Genomic DNA, 18532 nt, shown 5'->3' on the forward strand with positions numbered 1-18532 from the left:
GCCCGTTTCTACAAAACTAACAGATGAGGACGAAGTGGCAAGGACGTGAAACATCGCTTGGGCAGCAAGAGATATCCCGGTGTTGTCTACGGGATACCATGCGCAGAGTGTAGCTGCGGTGAAATAGGCGAAATTGGCTATTTCACTAGGAGAATAATTAACAACAAAGGGACTAGGCAACAACACGAAAGCGTCGAACGCCCTGGCCGAGCACGCCAATAATCACGGTCATTCCATCCATTGGGATAACACCGCTATTATAGCCAAGGAAAAGAATTCAAACCACGAGACTACCTTTTGAATCCGTGTTTATTCAGGCGATCGAGGACACTATCAATAGGACAGATGGCAATCTGCCGGCAAGCTACACCGGTTCATTATGCCACATTTTAGCACAAGAAGCGACTGACGGCTCTTGCCTGCTGAGTGCGATCAAGGAACCCGTACGGGTCCGGAAACGTTGCTGTGTTTTCACCTTGACTTGGTCAGTGACCGCAACTTCGTCCTCATCATGATACCGGACCAGAACTGGATTAGAACCAGAACCAGAATCATGATACCCGACCATCACGATACCGGACCAGACGAACTTTCGTCGAACTCTTGACTAAAGTTACACTTACGGAAACACCAAAAGTTTAGAGTTGCTTACAACCCAAACCAAACCCAAACCGAAAAACGAAAATTTCGGTCTGGGTATGTGTATGTATGTCCCTCGATTCAGCCGCGCGGCCAAAAGTTCACATGAATATTCTTGAACGAGAAGTTTATATCGGCAAAACATTTCCAAAAAGGGAAGCCTGGGAGCAGACTTCATACTTGTCAAGATTGTTCCGCCAAAAGAAAACATCAGGCATATTCAGGCAGAACATCAATAAAAAAAGGTATTTACAGTGGTCTTTTGACTTAAAAATACATCGTGGCTTAATTTTTACGATAGTGTATATAGAATACCCTTTCAAAAGCATGTTTTGACCGCAAAATAAAGCGCGAAATAAAGCGCGCGCGTCCAAGGCACAAATTTCCTCATGGCAGCATTCGAAGAAGTTTCACAGTAACGGAATCTTCCAGTAGATGACACGAGACCAGTGGAACGAGAGAAAATTCAATTGGTCGTAGCAAACCTGCAAACCTGCACACCGGCGATACGGGAGGGGAAGAGTGCGACAGGTGGGCGGGGGACAGAAGGAAAGCAGGGGCGATTGTCGTTTTAGATGCGACTGCATCTCATTCACTCGCCTTGTCCGTGCAGCGTCGTCGGCGTTGTCGTCGTCCGCCCCTCCCCCATTCTCCTCGCCGCGCGAGCTGCGCTCTCCGCCGCTCATCCCCTCTCCTCTCCGATTCCCCTCTCTCGTCCACACCCCTCCCCCTACACTATAAAAAAACATAATAGCTAGCGGCGCCCGGTTTTGATCCCACGACCCCGTGGGCGGAACGCGAAGTACATGGTGCTCTTCCCACTACGCCACAAAACCGAGACAGAATCAAATGCTACGAACGCGCCTTCTATCCTTGACTCATTCAAACTGCGTCAAGAAGCTACTGATACAACGCATGATGGGGCAATGATTAACACTTGCAATAAAAGGAAAGAAGCTCCAGAAGAAGAAGACGAAGAAGAAGACGAAGACGAAAGAAGAAGAAGACCCAAAGGGAAAATGGCACGTTCACTTCGGTCGCACCAATTATGGTTTTGGCAGTGTGTCAAATAGGTTATCGCGTGTCTTAAATGCACTACATGCACAGAATGGGGAAGTTCAAGGAACCCCGCTGAAAAAAAACTGTGGTCGTTAGTTGCCTCAGTGTGATTTCTTATTTGTTTTCGTGCGCATTGCGATTTAGATATCGCCCATTACGGGTGTTAAAGGGCCTTCTAGTACGGTTTACTGTTCTTGATGGGGCATTCTCTTTGAAGTAGATCGAGCATACTTTGAACGATCAATTCGACCGCCGCTCCCGTCCCCTTTCCTTGTCAACTTTTTAGTAAGCTTTCAACTTCTAACTTTTTTTTGCTCCTTCTCTGACGGAATTTCAACTTGCTGAAAGTCGTGAGTGCTACAGTCTGCACTTTACGCTACACTCAGGTTACCTTTGCATAAATTCTTTTTGCGACTGTCTGTTCCAATTGAATAAATTGGCGAACACACTTTGAACCATTATTATGTCCGCCATTTCCGTCCCCCGCCATTTTTTCTCTTATCTTTTTATGTTGTAGTTAGCTGTGGGCAGTACGCTTTGTATTTCTATACTTTGTTTTTCTGCATCTTAACTCTGCATCTGCATCTTCACTTCATACGGAGGTTAAATTTTGTATAATTATTTTTCTTTTTTCGCGACTGTTTGTACCATTGTGTAAGTGGCCACTTGATGCCACTGATCAACGGGGCCAACGGGCCCTGTAAAGCTGCTTCAATGCAGATTTTATCCACGGTTCACGTCCACGTACCGAACGAGAAAATAAACAAATGTTCAATGTTCAAACGTTTGAATAATGATGGCGCAAATTCACCGGCTGCACAGCCTGGTTTACCTTGCATACTGTGGTCGTTATTTCCGTAACGGATCTTGTACATCAGACTGCTACTAAAAGCCTATAGCCTACAATAAAGACAAAAATAAAAGCCTATAGACTGTAGGGACACTCACTGACCTCTAACGTCTAGTGTTTCCTAACCTTTCCCCTTCTTCCTGTGTTCCTTCTTTTTCCCGTTTTCCCCCTTTCCCGCATGTAGGAAAACATGCTGCGCTATGGCCGGGTAGCCATTCCCGCCTTTTTTGTATTTTTCCTTCATTCCGTACCCAGAAATCGGGTTCGCAGGGTGGCCCTGCGCCCCGTTACAACGGCTACTTGCATTGCGGCTTACATCTTCTAGTTAAATCTATTACAGTACCTGTCATTCGCAGCATGCGCTCAGTTGTCTCAGTTATTGTCATATTGGGACAATATTACGAAGGGAACATACATATACTTGTTGCAGAGAATGCGAAGTGCGCGAAGGTATCGAGAGGCTTTCAGTTATCATTCCACCAGCAGGGATAGTCATGAAACAATGGTGTAAGAACAGAAAAGAAGTGTCACATTATTGCCAAGACGCCGAATATTCCTGCTCATAAACTTCGAATCCTGCTCTCTCTCTCCACACACAGACACACCGGCACACACACTATATATATATATATATATATATATATATATATATATATATATATATATATATATATATATATATATATATATATATATATATATATATATATATATATATATATATATATATATATATATATATATATATATATATATATATATATATATATATATATACAGCGAATCAGACAATGGGAAATGAGGGGCTCCGTGAAATAAGACAGAAATTAAGGGTTGGCAGTCAAGAACACCTCGGAAAGCAAAGCGGAGGTTGTGGTGGGTCATAGAAAGAGATGAAGAATTTTTTTTTAGTCGAAAAGAAAGTGGGGCACCATACCGGTATTCTGGAGGTCCTCAGTTCGGATCCCACCCGGCGGGCATTTTTTCACCACTTTCTTTTCGATTAAAAAAAATTCTTCATCTCTTTCTATCACCCACCACAACCTCCCCTTTGCTTTCCGAGGTTATCTTGACTGCCAACCCTTACTTTCTATATATATATATATATTTATAAAGAAAGATAGGTCGGCAGTCTACAACGCCAAAGGAGACATAGGGGTGTGGTTAGGCCCTTTTTTTTTACTACGGTTAATGAAGTTCACATTTTTAAATATCCGGAAGAAAGAAAGACAGGAAGAAAACCACGCGCCCAGAGTGGGGACCGAACCCACGCCTTTCGATTAGATCTCGAATGCCTCACCAATTCGGCTATCTGGGCAACTGTGTTCTTCTTCACTTTCTGGGCTATTTACATATACTACAACTGTATCTGATGCTTGAGGGTGGTAACCAGCGCCACTCTGACTACATGGGTAGAAGGGGACCTTCTTTCAAACCCCGGGGCGTGACTCCAACGTCTAAAGGCGTGGGTTCGGTCCCCACTCTGGGCGCGTGTTTTTCTTTCTTTCTTTCTTTCTTTCTTTCTTTCTTTCTTTCTTTCGTTCTTCCGTTTATTTAAAAATGTTAACTTCATTAACCGTAGTAAAAAAAAGGGCCTAACCACACCCCTATGCTTCCTTTGGCGTTGTAGACTGCCGACCTATCTTCCTGTGTTTCCTCAACGAGACCATCATTTGCTTACTATATTATTCTATATAAATAAGCCAGAAATAAGAATTTTCAGTCAAGAAAACCTCGGAAAGCAAAGGGGAGGATGTAGTTGGTCAAGATAAAGAATTTGGGAAATAAGAAAGTGGAGAAAAATGCCCGCCAGGTGGGAGCCGAACCCACAACCTCCAGAATATCGGTCTGGTGCGATAACCACTACGCTACCGGCGTGGCTACTTTAGCCTCCACTTTCTGGGGTATTTATGTTCAGGCGTTTTAAAGCAAACCTTTTTACCTCTACCCCCCAAGGGTTCTTTCGCGACCGTTGGTGTCACCAGAAAACTCCAGCGAACAAATAAAAGAATTTACCGGCACCGCCGGGAATCGAACCTGGAACTAATAGACTAACAAAGCGGAAGCCCGTTGTCTTACCGATTTAGCTACGAGCCCACGCGAAGACAGGGAAGACAGGTGGTGTACTCACCAAGCACATCTACGGGTTTACCCAAATTGTTCTCGCTGAATGCCACGTGAAAGCGTCACGCGACCACTCACGCCCGTCTAGCGGCCCTGTGCGCGCCTTGCTCATGTGCTAAGAGTTACAAAAATTAAAGGAAGCTCACACCAATGCATGGCATCTCACTTCTAGTCCGCCAATGTGCTATCAAGCCTGTGGCCTCCAGTGTTCACGTAAACAATCACAGCTCCTTGTCGTTTGCCCTCACGCCAAACCAAGTAATACATTCAAATACTCTTTGATGGTCAGGCCATCACTCCAAACCCCAGCATCAAGATCCTGGGCCTACATTTCCAGGCCAACACCAAGAGTGACGTCTCCTTGCAGCGCCTCAAAAACAGCATTAATCTAATCATACACATGATCAGGCGAGTTGCCACCAAGAAGCGAGGCCTAAAAGAATCCGGTACGTTTCGATTAATTGAAGCTTTTGTCCTCTCGAGAGTTACTTACGACAAACCCCTATCTTCTTCTCGACAAGGAAGACATAGAGATGCTTTATATAATGATCAGAAAGGCGGTCGAGCAGGCCATTGGTCTTATCATTAGTGCGTCCACACAGAGGCTGCTTAGCACAGGGCTCCACAACACGGTGGAAGAGCTGATAGAAGGCCATCTTTCTAACCAGAAGGTCCGACTCAGAACAGCGATGGGTAACCGCATGCTTCACCAGATTGGCTGGGCAGCCCAAAATGTCACTCAGCTTGACGTACTCCCATACTTTTGGCGACTGAAACTAAAGATGCTCCCTTTGCTTAAAAATATGAACCCCTCACATGACGAGGGTCACCGAAAAGTACGGGCTCAAGTGCTAAACACCACCCTCGGTGGGGATCATGCAGTTATCTACACAGATGCCTCCAAACATCGAGGGCAGCAATACGCCATCATCGTGGCTTCTTCCAGAATCAACCTCCTTGCGTGTACCTCGCTTCGGACCCAAGAAATGACGGCAGCAGAAAAGGCAGCCATCACCTTGACTCTCGCTCAACCAGGGGTTCGGAGGATAGTCAACGATTCCGAGAAAGCCTACTGGAATGACCAGAAGGGTTGGGTGTGCTGACCTGCACGGCGCGTGCTAAAAAAACACTCCCCAAACGGTTCCATTCAGCTCATCTGGACACCCCCTCACGCTTCAATGGAGGGCAGCAAATACGCCCACCCAACAAGCCTGCGCTTTTACCTCCCGTTCTATGGAGCTGCACGAGGACAGTCACCCGCGTGTCACGTTCAGGGAGATAACCCAGCATTATCACCTTCTGAGACAGACTGTACCATCGCCTTACCCTGACCTTTCGAGAGAACAACAAACTACCCCACGGCTCATACAATCCGGGCTCCTTCCCACAGCCTACGCGTCTTCACTTAATGTATCCGAATCGCTACGACGCTGAATGTAAATTTTGCTCAGAAGTAGGAACACTCCGCCCCGTAATCGGCATGTGCGACTTTAGCCCTGACCGCCCTCCTCTCTTTCCATCAGCTACCCAACAAGAGCAATGGGAGATGGTGCTGTCCAGGCCCTGTCTACCTACCCAGCTTCAGCGGGTGGACAAAACACAGGCTGCGCGGACTGCATATGGGCCCCACAGAAGGAGGAATCACTCCCCAGGGCTGCACTCTGGGCCGCTCAGAAATAACAGAAGTATTTCTTCTTCCTCCTCCTGCTTCTCTTCCGCAAATCTCGTCGCCTCCGTCCGCGGCGCACAGACGGAGAAGACAGATCGTCTAACACCGGGTTGTCGCTTTAATTTTATAAAAAAAAAGTTTCCACTCTGGCGCTACACCAGTACAACTCAACCAAACACCGTTCATGCTTCAAGCATTGATTTAACCTTAACAAGAATATTTCTTTGAAGTAATAAATGGTGTGGTTAAGTGCATTTGACTTCTCTCTGGTTTTGCTATAAGTAGAGCGATGTGAGTGAATTTAAGTGACGTCGCAAGGGTAATGGTGATGGGTGCCGTTTACAGCTTTGCTTTCCAACCACATTCACGGGTTGGATTGGCGCGATTTTTTTTTGTTTCCTGCGCTTGTTTCCTGCCCTTATACTATATATATATATATATATATATATATATATATATTTATATATATATATATATATATATATATATATATATATATATATATATATATATATATATATATATATATATATATATATATATATATGTATATATATATATATATATCTAAATATATATATAGTATAAGTAACGAGTCGGATACACAGCAAGAACAATAACAAAGAACATTTACTTACGTAGCGGCAGCGGGACTTGCCTTCATCAGAGTACAGTTACATGATTTTGCTGTCACAAACATTTGGAGCACATTTCTTATATAGAGTTGCAGAAAACTGTGAGAAGGATGGGAAAAAGTTTCGAAAACGGAGAGTATGAATGCAGTCGGGTTTACTCGGGTCCTCTTCACCCCGAGTAGTCCGAGTGGCGCTGGTTACCACCCCCAAGTGCAGGAAACAAAATATACCGGGACATAAATACCAAAGAAAGTGGTGGGGAAACAGCCCCGCCGGTAGCGTAGTGGTTATCGCACCAGACCGGTATTCCGGAGGTCGTGGGTTCGGATCCCACCCAGCGGGCATTTTTCACCACTTTCTTTCTGACTCAAAAAATTCTTTATCGGTTTCTATCACCTACCGCATTCCCCCCTTTGCTTTCCGAGGTTTTCTTGACTGCCAACCTTTATTCTGTTTTAATTCACCGAGCCCCCAATTTCCCATTTTCTGATTCGCTACATGCATAACGAGGGCCTCTGTTCTGGAAGTCTTGGTGCGAAAGGTAGCTTAAGAGGGTTCAATGCTGGTCGACCGCTCTCGACATGTCGTAGACACTCGAGTCACGGACCGGGGGTTAAAAAGAAAGTCCTCTTCACCCCGAGTAGCCCGAGTGGCGCTGACCACAACCCTCCCCCCTTCCCCCCCCCCCCGCCCCCCATGCAGGAAACGAATATACCTTGACATAAATACCCAACGAAGTGGTGGGGAAACAGCCCCGCCAGTAGAGTAGCGGTTATCGCACCAGACCGGTATTCTGGAAGTTGTGGGTTCGGATTCAACCCGGCGGGCATTTTTTCACCACTTTCTTTCTGAATCAAAATTTCTTCATCTGTTTTTATGAACTACCGCATTCCCCTCTTTGCTTTCCGAGGTTTCCTTGACTGCCAACTCTTATTCTGTCTTAGTTCACCGAGCCCCTCATTTCCCGTTTTCTGATTCGCTACATGCAGTGCGAGGGCTTCTGTTCTGGTAGTCTTGGTGCCAAAGGTAGCTTAAAGGGGCCCAGAAAAGCTTTGTGAAGGTGGCAATCAAATGCATTCAGGTGGTAGAACACATAACGGGGAATTTTTTGAGCTAAGTGTTGTACGTTGTACGGATAATTTGTAAACAATTTTTCAAGATCTCCCATCTCAGCCGATGAGCGCGCCACCCCAGCGAGCCGACCGCGGCTGACGCAACGCCGACCGCGGCTGACGCGACGGCAAGGCGCCCCCCTAATTCAGCCGATCGTCGGTAGCCGGCAACGTCCCTGCCATTGGCTTCCGGTTGTTCTTCCTCCTTCCAGCGCGATGCCGAGCAAAGGCGGGTCTGCAGCGATTGACGCGTGCCTAGGCGCAGGAATGAGGCTAGCGGAGAACGGAAGTCGAGCGTCGCGATGTCACATGGCTATTCTCAGTGTTTCTAGCTGCTTTGAAAGAAGCAGAGAGGGAGGAGGAATCGATCGGCAAGAGGGAGAGGAGCACTTAATTGCTTTTGGCGCAGCTAATACTGAATGTAGATTAATAATTCCAACGTCATTGCATCGCTATATGGGTAAAAATTAATCGGCGCTAAAACAGGGACGAGAGGAACACGTAACTCACAACACGGTGCCGAACTTCCAACTAGAATTTATTGAAAAAGATGCTGCTTATATACACAAAACTAAAAAACTAAAAACGAGAAGCAATTGTCACGTCTAAATGCATCACGTGTTTAAAAAAGCCACTTCTTTATCAGTCAGCGATAAGGACGGAGTACTCACGCAGTTCTCCCCTGCCTGTCTAATAAAAAGAGGTTCCATAATTTCGCGCTCAAGCCTTCCTCGTGCTTTCCGCAAGAACTTTGTCCTATCTAGCAGGGGGCTACACTTGCATCGTTTGCAGTGATCAGATAGGTGGCCACCAGCTTTATTTTCAACTGCCCAATTGTGCTCCCTTGCCCTCTCATTGAAGCATCTTCCAGTTTGCCCAATATACACTCTTTTGCAGCTCAGGGGAATTTCATAAACTACCCCCATCCTGCAGTCGGTGTAGCGAACAGCGTGGTTTTTTGCACAGGGTTCAGAGTCTTTCTTCGGATTTTTGCTCATCATTGGGCAAACTTTTGACAACTTTTCCGGGGCGCTGAAAACGACATTTACCCCGTACCTTTGCGCCATTTTCTTTACATTATGCGAGACCCTGTGTAAATACGGTATGACGTGCACCTTTTTTCTTTTTGCCAGCCTATCTAGTTCGTCAGGGCTATCTTTTCGCCTCACCTTTTGTAAAAGAGCCTCACACAGGCTCGAAATCAGCGAAGAAGGGAAATGGGCCCGGCTTAGCCTCAAAATCTGATCGTGGAAACTAGCTTCCACTTTGTGAACGCACGATTTTTTCAAGGCTTCTTGAATACACGTCATCGCTACACCCCTTTTTACTAGTTTTGAGTGCGCACTATTGAAGGGAAGAAGCTGTTTTTTGCGCCCTCGGGCTGTACTGCCAGCAAACATGCGTGCCTCCTCTGAACGAAAGCTGCAAATCAAGGAAGCGGATTTTATTATCACAAGGCAACTCACACGTAAATTTGAGAGCTTTTGACGCCTGACTGAAGGTGTTAATCACATTTTTTACTATCAAATCTTGATGTGCTAATCCCCGATTCACTACAATAAGATAGTCGTCGACATACCTACAAATGGTGAGGTCAAGCAAACTATCTAAAGACAAGCTCACAGGGCTGTCAAGGCACTCAAAAACAAGTCGGACAAGATGGGGGCAAGGGAAGAAATCTCTAGGCGCCATTCAGAAGAATTTCAAGACAGTGGCATTTGATCCGAAGAAACAGAAATCCAAGGCACTGAAATTACTTGCGGACTTAAATCTCCATTCACTTAGAAAGGCCACAAGTAAGGAAGAAGCGGGGCTTTTAGATTTGTTCTTCACCGGCAAAACGCATAAGCCCGAGTGTCCTTTCCGCGTTATTGTTTCGGAAAAGAGCACATGGCAGTCTCAAGTGGGGCACTACCTGCAACGTCAGCTGCAACAGCTGCACCTGGATGATCATTTTCTTGTCCGGAGCTCTACCGAGGTCATCCAGAAGTTGGAAGAAGCTACGTGGAGTGGAGTGTATGCCTTCTCACTTGACGTGGAGGACCTTTACTACAATATTCCTCACGACGAACTGTTCAGTGTCCTGCGGCAAAAAATTGATGATTATGGTGAAATAAGGTTAAATGGCGTGACGGGAGTTACAGCCGTGTGAGCTTATCTTTAGATAGTTCGCTTGACCTCACCATTTGTAGGTATGTCGACGACTATCTTATTGTAGTGAATCGGGGATTAGCACATCAAGATTTGATAGTAAAAAATGTGATTAACACCTTCAGTCAGGCGTCAAAAGCTCTCAAATTTACGTGTGAGTTGCCTTGTGATAATAAAATCCACTTCCTTGATTTGCAGCTTTCGTTCAGAGGAGGCACGCATGTTTGCTGGCAGTACAGCCCGAGGGCGCAAAAACAGCTTTTTCCCTTCAATAGTGCGCACTCAAAACTAGTAAAAAGGGGTGTAGCGATGACGTGTATTCAAGAAGCCTTGAAAAAATCGGAAAAAAAAGTGGAAGCTAGTTTCCACGATCAGATTTTGAGGCTAAGCCGGGCCCATTTCCCTTCTTCGCTGATTTCGAGCCTGTGTGAGGCTCTTTTACAAAAGGTGAGGCGAAAAGATAGCCCTGACGAACTAGATAGGCTGGCAAAAAGAAAAAAGGTGCACGTCATACCGTATTTACACAGGGTCTCGCATAATGTAAAGAAAATGGCGCAAAGGTACGGGGTAAATGTCGTTTTCAGCGCCCCGGAAAAGTTGTCAAAAGTTTGCCCAATGATGAGCAAAAATCCGAAGAAAGACTCTGAACCCTGTGCAAAAAACCACGCTGTTCGCTACACCGACTGCAGGATGGGGGTAGTTTATGAAATTCCCCTGAGCTGCAAAAGAGTGTATATTGGGCAAACTGGAAGATGCTTCAATGAGAGGGCAAGGGAGCACAATTGGGCAGTTGAAAATAAAGCTGGTGGCCACCTATCTGATCACTGCAAACGATGCAAGTGTAGCCCCCTGCTAGATAGGACAAAGTTCTTGCGGAAAGCACGAGGAAGGCTTGAGCGCGAAATTATGGAAGCTCTTTTTATTAGACAGGCAGGGGATAACTGCGTGAGTACTCCGTCCTTATCGCTGACTGATAAAGAAGTGGCTTTTTTAAACACGTGATGCTTTTAGACGTGACAATTGCTTCTCGTTTTTAGTTTTTTAGTTTTGTGTATATAAGCAGCATCTTTTTCAATAAATTCTAGTTGGAAGTTCGGCACCGTGTTGTGAGTTACGTGTTCCTCTCGTCCCTGTTTTAGCGCCGATTAATTTTTAGCAGTATGTACCAATTCGCCCACATCAAGCTTTTGTTACTATATTGGTACTACGCGACAATAAAGGCCTTTTGAAACTTTTACAAAAGTGTTTTCTGGGTCCCTTTAAGAGGGTTCAACGCTGGTCGACCACTCTCGACATGTCGTAGACATTCGAGTCACGGCCCAGGGGTTAAAAAGAAGGTCCCCTTCACCTCGAGTAGTCGGAGTGGCGCTGGCTACCACCCCCAAGTGCAGGAAACAAAAAATACCTCGACATAAATACCCAAGAAAGTGGTGGGGAAACAGCCCCGCCGGTAGCGTAGTGGTTATCGCACCAGACCGGTAATCCGGAGGTCGTGGGTTCGAATTCCACCCGGCGGGCATTTTTCACCACTTTCTTTCTGACTCAAAAAATTCTTCACCTGTTTCTATAACGAACCGCATTCCCCCCTTTGCTTTCCGAGGTTTTCTTGACTGCCAACCGTTATTCTATCTTAATTCACTGTTCCCCTCATTTCCCAGCCTCTGTTCTGGCAGTCTTGGTGCCAAAGGTAGCTTAAGAGGGTTCAACGCTGGTCGACCAGTCTCGACTTGCCGTAGACTCTCGAGTCACGGCCCGGGGGTTAAAAAGGTCCCCTTCACCCCGAGTAGTCCGAGTGGCGCTGGCTACCACCCCCAAGTGAAGGAAAGAAAAAATACCTTGACACAAATACCTAAGAAAGTGGTGGGGAAACAGCCCCGCCGGTAGCGTAGTGGTTATCGCACCAGACTGGTATTCTGGAGGTCGTGGGTTCGGATTCCACCCGGCGGGCATTTTTCACCACTTTCTTTCTGACTAAAAAATTCTTCATGTGTTTCTATGACCTACCGCATTCTTCCCTTTGCTTTCGGAGGTTTTCTTGACTCCAACCCTTATTCTGTCGCAATTTACCGAACCCCTCGTTTCCTTTTTTCTGATTCGCTACATGCATAGCGAGGGCCTCTGTTCTGGCAGTCTTGGTGCCAAAGGTAGCTTAAGAGGCTTCAACGCTGGTCGACCACTCTCGACATATCGTAGACAGTCGAGTGAGTCACGGCCTGGGGGTAAAAAGAAGGTATCCTTCACCCCGAGTAGTCCGAGTGACACTGGCATTTTCTGATTCGCTTAATATATATATATATATATATATATATATATATATATATATATATATATAGTAAGGAAATGAGGGGCTCGTTGAGGAAAATACAGAAAGATAGGGCAGCAGTCTACAACGCCAAAGGAGGCATAGGGGTGTGGTTAGGCTCTTTTTTCTTTTTCACTACGGTTAATGAAGTAAACATTTTTTTTAATATACAGAAGAAATAAAGAAAGAAAAACACGCGCCCAGAGTGGGGACCGAACCCACGCCTTTCGATTACATGTCGAATGCCTTACCAATTCGGCTATCTGGGCGACTGTGTTCTCCTTCACTTTCTGGGCTATTTATATTTACTAGAAGTGTATCTGACGCTTGAGGGTGGTAGCCAGCGCCACTCTGACTACACGGGGAGAAGGGGACCTTCTTTTCAACCCCCGGGGCGTGACTCGAACGTCTACAGCCTGTCATGAGCGGGTAACTGGCGGGAAGCCCTCTTATGCTACCTAGGCATCAAGGCTGCCAGAACCGAGACCCTCGCTAGGCTTTCGCAGAATAATATAGTAAGGAAATGAGGGGCTCGTTGAGGAAAATACAGAAAGATAGGGCAGCAGTCTACAACGCCAAAGGAGGCATAGGGGTGTGGTTAGGCTCTTTTTCTTTTTCACTACGGTTAATGAAGTAAACATTTTTTTTAATATACAGAAGAAATAAAGAAAGAAAAACACGCGCCCAGAGTGGGGACCGAACCGACGCATTTCGATTACATGTCGAATGCCTTACCAATTCGGCTATCTGGGCGACTGTGTTCTCCTTCACTTTCTGGGCTATTTATATTTACTAGAAGTGTATCTGACGCTTGAGGGTGGTAGCCAGCGCCACTCTGACTACACGGGGAGAAGGGGACCTTCTTTTCAACCCCCGGGGCGTGACTCGAACGTCTACAGCCTGTCATGAGCGGGTAACTGGCGGGAAGCCCTCTTATGCTACCTAGGCATCAAGGCTGCCAGAACCGAGACCCTCGCTAGGCTTTCGCAGAATAATATAGTAAGGAAATGAGGTGCTCGTTGAGGAAAATACAGAAAGATAGGGCAGCAGTCTACAACGCCAAAGGAGGCATAGGGGTGTGGTTAGGCTCTTTTTTCTTTTTCACTACGGTTAATGAAGTAAACATTTTTTTTAATATACAGAAGAAATAAAGAAAGAAAAACACGCGCCCAGAGTGGGGACCGAACCCACGCCTTTCGATTACATGTCGAATGCCTTACCAATTCGGCTATCTGGGCGACTGTGTTCTCCTTCACTTTCTGGGCTATTTATATTTACTAGTCAGAGTGGCGCTGGCTACCACCCTCAAGCGTCAGATACACTTCTAGTAAATATAAATAGCCCAGAAAGTGAAGGAGAACACAGTCGCCCAGATATCCGAATTGATAAGGCATTCGACATGTAATCGAAAGGCGTGGGCTCGGTCCCCACTCTGGGCGCGTGTTTTTCTTTCTTTATTTCTTCTGTATATTAAAAAAAATGTTTACTTCATGAACCGTAGTGAAAAAGAAAAAAGAGCCTAACCACACCCCTATGCCTCCTTTGGCGTTGTAGACTGCTGCCCTATCTTTCTGTATATATATATATATATATATATATATATATATATATATATATATATATATATATATATATATATATATATATATATGTGTGTGTGTGTGTGTGTGTGTGTGTGTCTGTCGTAATTCGACAAGACCCTCATTTCCCGTTGTGATTCGCTCCATGCACAGCGAGGGCCTCTGTTCTGGCAGTCTTGGTGCCATAGGTAGCTTTCAAAGTACTGACACCAAATTTTGACGCCTAAAAAATGATATAATTGGCTTCAGTAGTCTGTACAGATGCCACACAGAAATTTTTGCAGCGATCCGAGGCCGGAATCACATCTAAAATCGATTTTGATTGTCCCGGCCGCGAGCTTCCACAAATCAGCAGCACTAGCGAAATCGCTTTCGGGGTGACGGAGCATTGGCCGCCGGGTCTGGCCGGTTCAGGGTGACGTCATGTAGCCGTTTTCAGAACCGGAAACAATATCCTGCGCTGCTGTTGTTGGTGGTATTCGTTTGGGCAGGAGACGTGGGTGCACCTGTGTGAGCAGTGCTTGCAAACTTTGGGCACTTTGCGTGTTCGACGTCTTTACTCTTCAATTCGTGGCCGGTGAACTGGTGCCGAAAACTGCGCGGTGCGCGTCGCCGAGCTCGCCCAAGTTGTGCTATGCAAGCTCGCTGAATGCGAAGTACTGTTCGTGGAAGGCTGTTCGATGAAATCGTCGATGATGCCAAATGCATTATTTTCCACGCGACGACATGCAGCGGTAAACGTGGACTGAGTTCGTGCGCGGCGGCGGCCGCAAGAACTGTCGCCCAAGCCAGCGGGCTCGGCGTTGCTCGGGTCAGCTTGGGTGGCTTGGGTGTTGGGAACTTTGCGCTTAGTATCGTGGCGAATATTTGATCGCCGCTATCTGTACAACTGGGAATGAGCATCCCTTATACAACTTTTCACCAAACTATCATCATCCCCCCTTTCGCACGTGGAGCTTTATTTTGGCGATAATTGCCGTTTCAGCGATCGGTGACCAAAACATCTGCCGTGGCCTGTTTTGATTCTAGCGCGCAGGTGGCGCCATCTTTCGGCCGCTCGCCGCACCGCGGTGCCGGCAGTGCTGGGTTGGAGCACCGAACCACCGCTGCCGGTCAGCGTAGGCCTACCATCGCGGCAAATATCTGAACGCTGCTTTTAAATTCAGCGCTGATAACAACCCCTAGCACAATTTTTCACCACACTAACATCTACTTTTTCGCATGTGGGACTTCTTTTTCGCGATCAGATTGATTAGAAGAGTGGCGGCAAGCTGTTTTATTACGGTGTGCCCCAGTTCTAGCCGCAGTGATAATAAAAAACGGACGACGGCGAAGATGTCGCCGTCCTAATCGCCTGGCCAAATAAAGTTGTTCTGTCTGTCTGTCTCTGTAATTCGGGTCGCAGCGACTCATCCGAGTCTGACTATTCAGCCGACATGTCGACTGCGCGGGCGAGTGCGGACCATGTGCAATCGTAGCAGATGATGCGGCAAACGTCCTTGACATCACGGAAACCGTGACGTCATATTTGCAGTCCTGCGTTTGAACGGCCGTTTGGCGCGTTAAAACAGAACTTGAAACTGATTGGAATAAATGCGTTATAATTAATTCTACGCTGGCGGCTGACCACTTTTCGTTCGATTTTTGTAATGACTGGACCACTAGGTATCGCTTACAGCATAAAAACCGAAAGCGAGAAATTTAGTGTCAGTACTCCTTTAAGAGGATTTAAAGCTGGTCGACCACTCTCGACATGTCGTAGACACTCGAGTCACGGCCCGCGGGTTAAAAAAACGGTCCCCTTCACACCGATTATTCTGAGTGGCGCTGGCTACCACCCCCAATCTAAGGAAACAAAAATATAAAAATACCAGGAAAAAAAACAAAAATACCCGAGAGAGCAGAGGGGAAACAGCCCCGCCGGTAGCGTAGTGGTCATCGCACCAGACGCGTATTCTGGAGGTCATGGGTTCGGATCCCTCCCGGCGGGCATTTTCTCTCCACTTTCTTTGTGTCTTTCCGATGCATTCTTGACTGCCACCTCTTATTTCTCTCTCTCTCTCTCTCTCTCTCTCTCTCTCTCTCTCTCGGTCTCTCTCTCTCTCTCTCTCTATATATATATATATATATATATATATATATACAGAAATAAGCGTTGGCAGTCAAGAAAACCTCGGAAAGCAAAGGGAAGGTTGTGGTAGGTCATTGAAACAGATAAAGAATTCGGAAAAAAAGAAAGAAAGCGGAGAAAAAAACGCCCGCCAGGTGGGATCCGAACCCACGACCTCCAGAATACCGGTCTGGTGCGATAACCCCCAAGCACAGGAAAAAATTACATTGATATAAATACCCCAGAAAGCAGGGGGGGCGGGAATCGCCCCGCCCGTAGCGTAGTGGTTATCGCACCAGACCGGTATTCTGGATGTCGTTGGCTCTGATCCCATCTGGCGGGCATTTTTTCTCCGCTTTCTTTCTTTCTTTCCAAATTCTTTATCTGTTTCAATGACCTACCACAAGCTCCCTTTGCTTTCCGAGGTTTTCTTGACTGCAAACCCTTATTTCTGCGTCATTTCTACGAGCCCCTCATTTCCTATTCTGATTCGCTACATGCATAGCGACGGCCTCAGTTCTGGCAGTCTTGGTGCCATAGGGAGCTTAAGAGGGTTCAACGCTGGTTGACCACTCTCGACATGTCGTAGACACTGGAGTCACGGCGCGGGGGTTAAAAAAGAAGGTCCCCTTCACCCCGAGAAGTCAGAGTGGCGCGGGCTACCACCCCCAAGCACAGGAAAAAATTACATTGATATAAATACCCCAGAAAGCATGGGGAAAATCGCCCCACCGGTACCGTAGTGGTTATCCCACCAGACCGGTATTCTGGAGTCGTGGGTTCGGATCCCACCTGGCGGGCATTTTTTCTCCGCTTTCTTCCTTTCTTTCCAAATTCTTTATCTGTTTCAATGACCTACCACAACCTCCCCTTTGCTTTCCGAGGTTTTCTTGACTGCCAACCCTGATTTCGGCCCCTCAATTCCTATTCTGATTATATTGGTATATATACGGTGTCATATATATATATATATATATATATATATATATATGGTGTCCTGAGTGCTTGAACTTCTACCAATGTACGAGGACATGACATTATTCTTAACCATATGCCATTGCTGAGTCAAACGCCCGTAACTTAAAGGAGCCATGAAGAGAAAACACATGTTTGGTTCATTAAAAAGATTGCCTCGTTAGAATCAATCTGACACCAGTTTAACGTAAACCTCGCTCAAATAAGCTACATGAAAAAAGGGAATGGCCATGCTACCCACTAGCTCATTTCCCGCAACAGAACCTATGATGCCACATGAGACAGCTCTGCGATTGGCGGAGGGCGGCAAAAGCAAACGCAAATTTGGCAGAGTCTATAAGCTTGCTGAGCGTGCTATTTGCGCTTAAATTTAGGGCACATTCTTTTTAAAGCCGTAAGAATGGTGGGACAAACAGTGTAAGTTACGAAAGCGCATGTAAACATAGAAGTACCAATGCGTACTGCCGTTGGTGCTGCGTGCACTATGCTTGTTTAGCTGCACAGAACTGCGGAGCTTTGGGGTCATCTCAGACGATACTGGCTGATTGATTAACGCTACGGTGTCTTACGTGACCATATTTGTTGAGCGAGCAGTATGTTTCAGGCAACAATTTTCTCCCAGAACAAAAACAAGTCAGGTTAAAGAAGGTGAAAAACAAACCAAAGGCTCATAACGGCATGCCACGGTATGGTGGCGCCATCTAGGTTTAACATAAACAAACGCGTGAGCACCTCGATGATAACGCTGCCGCACGGGGTGGGGACACCCTTTGAACGGTTCCGTTCCGCTGCAATTGGTCAACTTGATCAACGAGTCGTTCTTTTCGTTTCCCACCCGAGCCAGCAACGCGGAACAGATAAGATTATTCAAACTTCGCCAGTTAACCACGCTGCGGCGATAATTGTAGCACGGTTTTGATACAATGAGTTGCTTCGGCGGCGAGCGAGCGACCCAAAATGGCGGCGCCAGCGTACACGTGTCTCCACCCTGTACGGCGGACGCGTGTATCAAGGGACCCTAGGCTCTAGGGCGGTCTGTGATGTCATTTCGGACCACAAAAACACACAATTTAGCGGGAAAATCAAACTTTAAACTTAAATTGAATAAAGCGTCCTTTGCATTCGGGAAAGCGCTGTGGGCACTATAAAACACGAAATCTTTCGAATAACACAAAACTTGTATTTTGTCTTCATGGCTCCTTTAACTCGTAATTCACAGGCCCAGCACCTTTTACCGCAGTGAGTAGTCCTTCTGCGCATTGCGATGAGCCATGTTGAAGGGGTTTTCTAAGAGTCATGTATAAAAAAATTTAATTATGAGTGGAG

General features: G+C 46.3%; 1 protein-coding gene and 1 non-coding gene across 2 annotated transcripts in view; both read right to left on the reverse strand.

The window, feature by feature from the left end:
* The window catches only part of LOC144178212 (nose resistant to fluoxetine protein 6-like), a 216268-nt gene that overhangs the window by 180342 nt on the left and 17394 nt on the right, over nucleotides 1–18532 (reverse strand). The window lies entirely within an intron of this gene.
* On the reverse strand, nucleotides 4354–4426 carry Trnai-gau (transfer RNA isoleucine (anticodon GAU)). Its single transcript has one exon. It is a non-coding gene; the product is annotated as a tRNA-Ile (tRNA).

Source organism: Haemaphysalis longicornis, unplaced genomic scaffold, assembly GCF_048455015.1.
Source record: "Haemaphysalis longicornis isolate Haplotype H1 unplaced genomic scaffold, Haemaphysalis longicornis Haplotype H1 scaffold_1, whole genome shotgun sequence".
NCBI classification, from domain to species: domain Eukaryota; kingdom Metazoa; phylum Arthropoda; class Arachnida; order Ixodida; family Ixodidae; genus Haemaphysalis; species Haemaphysalis longicornis.